This window comes from Halichoerus grypus, chromosome 13, assembly GCF_964656455.1.
Source record: "Halichoerus grypus chromosome 13, mHalGry1.hap1.1, whole genome shotgun sequence".
Classification (NCBI taxonomy): domain Eukaryota; kingdom Metazoa; phylum Chordata; class Mammalia; order Carnivora; family Phocidae; genus Halichoerus; species Halichoerus grypus.
The window spans coordinates 28,482,206-28,487,156 of record NC_135724.1 but is presented as its reverse complement, the minus strand read 5'-3'; the positions used below and the strand labels follow the sequence as shown (position 1 = coordinate 28,487,156).

Below are 4,951 nucleotides of genomic sequence, written 5' to 3'. Positions count from 1 at the left end.
ATATATGACCAATGGAAGGTATGAACTTGTGAAATTAACACATTTGTGAAATACCATTTTCTTTTATTGACTAAGAGCCTCCACATGAGGTATATCCACTTGGCTAATCAAATACAATATCAACTTTGTGAATAAGCATGCAGACAAAAACACAACTCACAGGTAGGCTAATATCTTTTCTCTGTGGTAGATAGATCTATCTTGAGTTATGAAATGACACTAAGTCTTATGCCACTTATGTTTTTTTCCCTTGCGTTTTATCCTACTAGGGCAAGAATGTATTTAAGGATGTGGGACACAAGCCCTATAAACAAGGAAAGTCTTTGGATTTGCAGATTATCCTTGAAAATCACTATATCACAGTATTACACAAATCTACAAATCATTTCTTTTTTTAAAGTTTTATTTATTTAAGTAATCTCTACACCCACATGGGGCTCGAACTCAAGACCCTAAGATCCAGAGTCACATGCTGTTCCAACTGAGGCAGCCAGGTGCCCCTACAAATTATTTCTAAAGCCTAATTCTTCACGGTTATTTCCCTCAATGTGGGAAGTCTCGTGAGGAATTCAGGTGTTATACTACGTTTCAGCACATACTCCCATATATGTCAAGAATATTCCTGCCTTATCAACTTTCTACTCACTCCTTGGCATGACCTGCTGAATTCTCTGCTGGAATCCTGTATTTTAGAATCCACATAAAGGCATTTTGTAGGCCTTCTATTATGAGCCAACCTAAAGTCCTATCAATCTTAAGGGACTATTGGTCACCCTTCTCTCCCACACCTCAGAATTAGTCACCTATGCTATGCAATCTCACATTTAATTTTACAATATTGTTCTCTCTTGCACAGGGTAAAAGTCTTGGCCCTAGTTTGATGCTCAATTGCTACATATTTTCTACGTTTTTCTGTATTTTATCAGGTTCTTAGTTAAGTGCTAATTACATATAAGATAATAAAGCATTTGGATCAGAAAAACAACAGCAACAACAAATATATACATATGTGAGATTATATATATTAAAATTAATAATTAGATAGATAGATAGATAGATAGATATACATACATATTCGATTAAATGAATATACTACCTGCCTGCTTTGGAAATTGTAGAATCCACACAAATGCAATGCACTGTTACCTATATTAATATTAACTAGAGTTAAATACTAGACAAATACACAAGCTACTACTAATAATTCACTCTAATTACCAAATGTCAGCAAAGTAGGTTGGGCCCCCAAGTCGGCAGTCAGGCACATTCCTGGCATTTAGGAGGTCAGGCTCTGCATTACTGGGATATTGGAGAAGACATATTGACCTGAGCCTCAGAAAGCCCTCCAGAAGACCTGGCCTCTGGGCTCTGCTGAGCCTGCTCCAGGGAAGGATTGCTCTGTTCCTATGGGAAAACCTTATATTTTGGCAGGATTTGGCTGTGCATATCTTCTTTAGCTGTGAATGTTCATTATTTCTATTTGTACCTAAGCCTATATTTATGGATAATCTATTGAGGGAGGAAATATGGCTCAGGTGAGTGGGAGTGACAGGGCTGTATTTAATGGCTACAGCAAATAACCTTCTAACGGCCGAAAGAGTGTCATATCTCACAGTTATGATGTCTTCAAAAGGTGATATTTCTGACTGTGTCATCATAGCTGTGAAAAGCATTTTCTCAGCATCTAAGAAAAATGGAAAGACCGTGGGTTGATGGAGGTATACTCTAGATGTGTTGGCATTAATCACAACACCCCAGCCTCAACTTTCATCCACTTTTAAGGAGAAGCATTTGGGGCTGGGGGGTGGGGTGGGTGGGAAAGATGCAGACTTCCCAGGTTTCGAGGTGGGTAGTTCATAGCAATGCAACAATGATGGGGCCATGCTTTGAGAAGATAGCTTAGCAGAGCTGATTTTCTGTGATGGTCCCCACTCCCCTTCCCCATAGCTCTGTTCCTAATACAGCTTTAAGCCATACTTCTGCCTCTGGCCAACACCAGCGAAGCCTGGGTGGACTTCCTGGTCTATAACCTCATCTCACCTGCCAAGCCTATCAAAGTACTTTGTGTTTCCAATCCACCTGGAAATGTGAACTGAGTTCTTCCCAATGTACCTAGAATGATGCTGGATGTTATAAGGGCACAAGAATTATAACACAGCCCTGGAGACACAAATTATACAGAAGCACATGCTTTACTGACTCTGTAAACTTGCACAAAGGTATTCACTGCATAATGTACCTATGAATTTCTTTTCTCTATTTTTTGTATAAAGGGTTCACTCTTGGAGTTGTAGCATAATACGAGGATTACTTAGGACTACGGGTTCACCCTGTCACCTCCACCAGTGCTGTTCCTGAAAATGTATTCCTTTCCTCTCCACCTGGCTGCCCTCTAGACCTGACTCCATCATACTGTCTTCATGGCTCTGGAGCACGTCACCCTCCACCTTCCTTAACACTTTGAGGTCGTACTGTTCTAGCATACTCTACTCCCGAATCTTTGACGCAGAACTTTTGCACTATATTGGTAATACAAAAGTGTGCTTTTGACTGACTGTTTCATGTAGCTTATCCCTTAAAACCTACAGGAGGAAGGACATACTGTACATTTTTTTGCACTTCATGGTATTTAGTCCAGATTAAGTACAGCTAAAACATCTTGGCATGTAAAGTTTGATTTCTAGTGGGAGCCTTAAATTTCCTGCTTTCTTAACCACATTCTGAATCTAATTAACCGTCTCACTGTAATAACTATTATTATGTGTCAATATAGACAAAGAAACTTTTATTATCCCCATGTACCACAAACGAGAAAACTGAGGCTCAGCTGGTTTACTTATCTAAAGACACTTCTAGCACACGGGAAAGTGTTCTTTATTGCACCATTTTTTTTTCTCATGAATATATAAAATAAGGGGATAAGAAAAAGAATGTGGGTGACCACACACAGTTAATTTCCAAACTACAGTAACAACTCAGTGTATTAATCACAAAGAAAAAGTCTCAACCACAGGAAAAAGTAGTTTAGGAGAATGTCCAGCACATAGAATACATTCAATAAATGGTATGTATTATTATTGTAATACCTATTTGTTATTATTATTAGCAATCATCGTGCCTCAGATAAACCTCATTGGCAATGATATTGTCACTGTACAAAGTTCTATTTACTATTATTATTTTATCAGAATCATCTGGGAAGCTATTTTCCCCCCTAAATTCACAAAACTTGCTTTCAAGGATGTATTCAAATAAATTGGGGTGAGGGAAAAGACATAGAAATGCACAAGAACACTTTGAATAAGTCCCTGGATGATTCTGGTACATCTCCCCTGCCCACCCCTTATTAACCCTTCACACAAACACACACACACACACACCTCCTACCATTGATTCAAGGAACTCAGAGAGTATGATCAATATTGTATTCCTGAAGTAGAATTAGATTAACAAGCATGAATTGATTCTTCGTTATTTTGTTCATATGACGATGATAAAATAATAAAAGGGACTTGTCACTTTCCATCATCAACACACTCTTTGGATCTGGTCCTGCAGTTTCTCTGGTTGGCAGCCACAGCAGTGGCATGACCGTTTGCAGAGTGACTGGGGGACTCCATATAATAAAGGAGGAATGTTGACCCAAACGAACAGAGCCACCTATGTCATCCACAAAATATGTGATGCAGAGGGTCCACTGGCAGTTTGATTGCTGCTTGTTTGGAAAATGTGGCAGGATTTCTTGTGATTCTGTTGCTGAGGAGAGTTGTAGTTATTCCAAGTGGGTGTCAGCGGAGTTTTGGGGGCACGCTTCCCCATCATGCCTGTGTCTCTATAAACAAAAGTTCAACAGGAATTAAAATCTCTGTTTCGTGGCTCTAAAAGAGGGGTATCATTTACCAAGTTACACACACAACAGCTGAAGGGTTTCCCCTTAAAAGCAATTTGCAACTTGCAAAAGTCATTGTTCAGCTCTTGGATTTCCCCAATCTAAACAAGTAGGAATAACTCAAGTAGAGAGCCTGGTGGAAAATATTACAGGCTATGCTCTATGCATGCATAAGCCTTAAATCAAAGGCAGGACAGGTAACTTGGTTCTCTTTGTTTACTGGAATTTCCATGAGCACATAAGAACAATATCCCATTTATTGTGCAGCTTTCTTGTTTCAAGTTATATTTAAATGTTTTTATTCATCTCAACCCAGACTTGTCCATCAGAGTTTCTATTTCTAGTGAGCCTTTAGGTACTGCATAAAGTGAAATTTTAGCTATTTGTGAAAAAATGCAGGGAACAAACAATTCAAGAGAGTTATCTACGCATGTAGGTATTTAAGCATCAACATGTATTTTTATTTTAACCATTTTTAATGAAAGTCTTTATTCTTTCTAACGCTTTCAAAACCATTGTATAAACGCCTGCTACAGACCGGGCATGAACAAGCAGGGTCTTCACAACTTACTGGGGTATGTAGATGTGTTCTTAGATAAATAGCTCTCAACTGCTGTGCTCTGAGGTTCTTGTGTTTGGTTCAGTTTATACAGCTCTATCTCAGGCCATGATCTGTCACTTTCCCTGGGCAGCATGTCTGACTATGTCAGTCCCTTCTCTATTTCTATTCTTACCACTGCCATGAAATCCAAGCCAAATTGGCTCTACAGGGGGCCTTCAAAGGGCCTCTTCTAAGAGGCAAATGCTCAAATGTACATATAGCTATTTGTGGAATCTATTTTGCTACTGAAAGCCATTGTTTGCTCCTTTCTGTTTCTGCGTTCTGTGTTCTGATGGTGAGTGAGATTAGAGGTGGTGAAATCCCAGGTAGACGAGATGTTACTGACCTCTCTAGACTGCCTTTATTTTGCAAATACCTACTGGCTTTATGGAATTTCCACAATGACAAGGCAGAAATTATCTAATAATAGCTGCCGTCTATGACACGTCCACCAATGCTAG

General features: G+C 39.2%; 1 pseudogene; it reads right to left on the bottom strand.

The window, feature by feature from the left end:
* Window positions 1–3,039: 3,039 nt before the first annotated feature.
* Window positions 3,040–3,163, bottom strand: LOC118551016 (U4 spliceosomal RNA; annotated as a pseudogene).
* Between the last annotated feature and the right edge of the window lie 1,788 nt (window positions 3,164–4,951).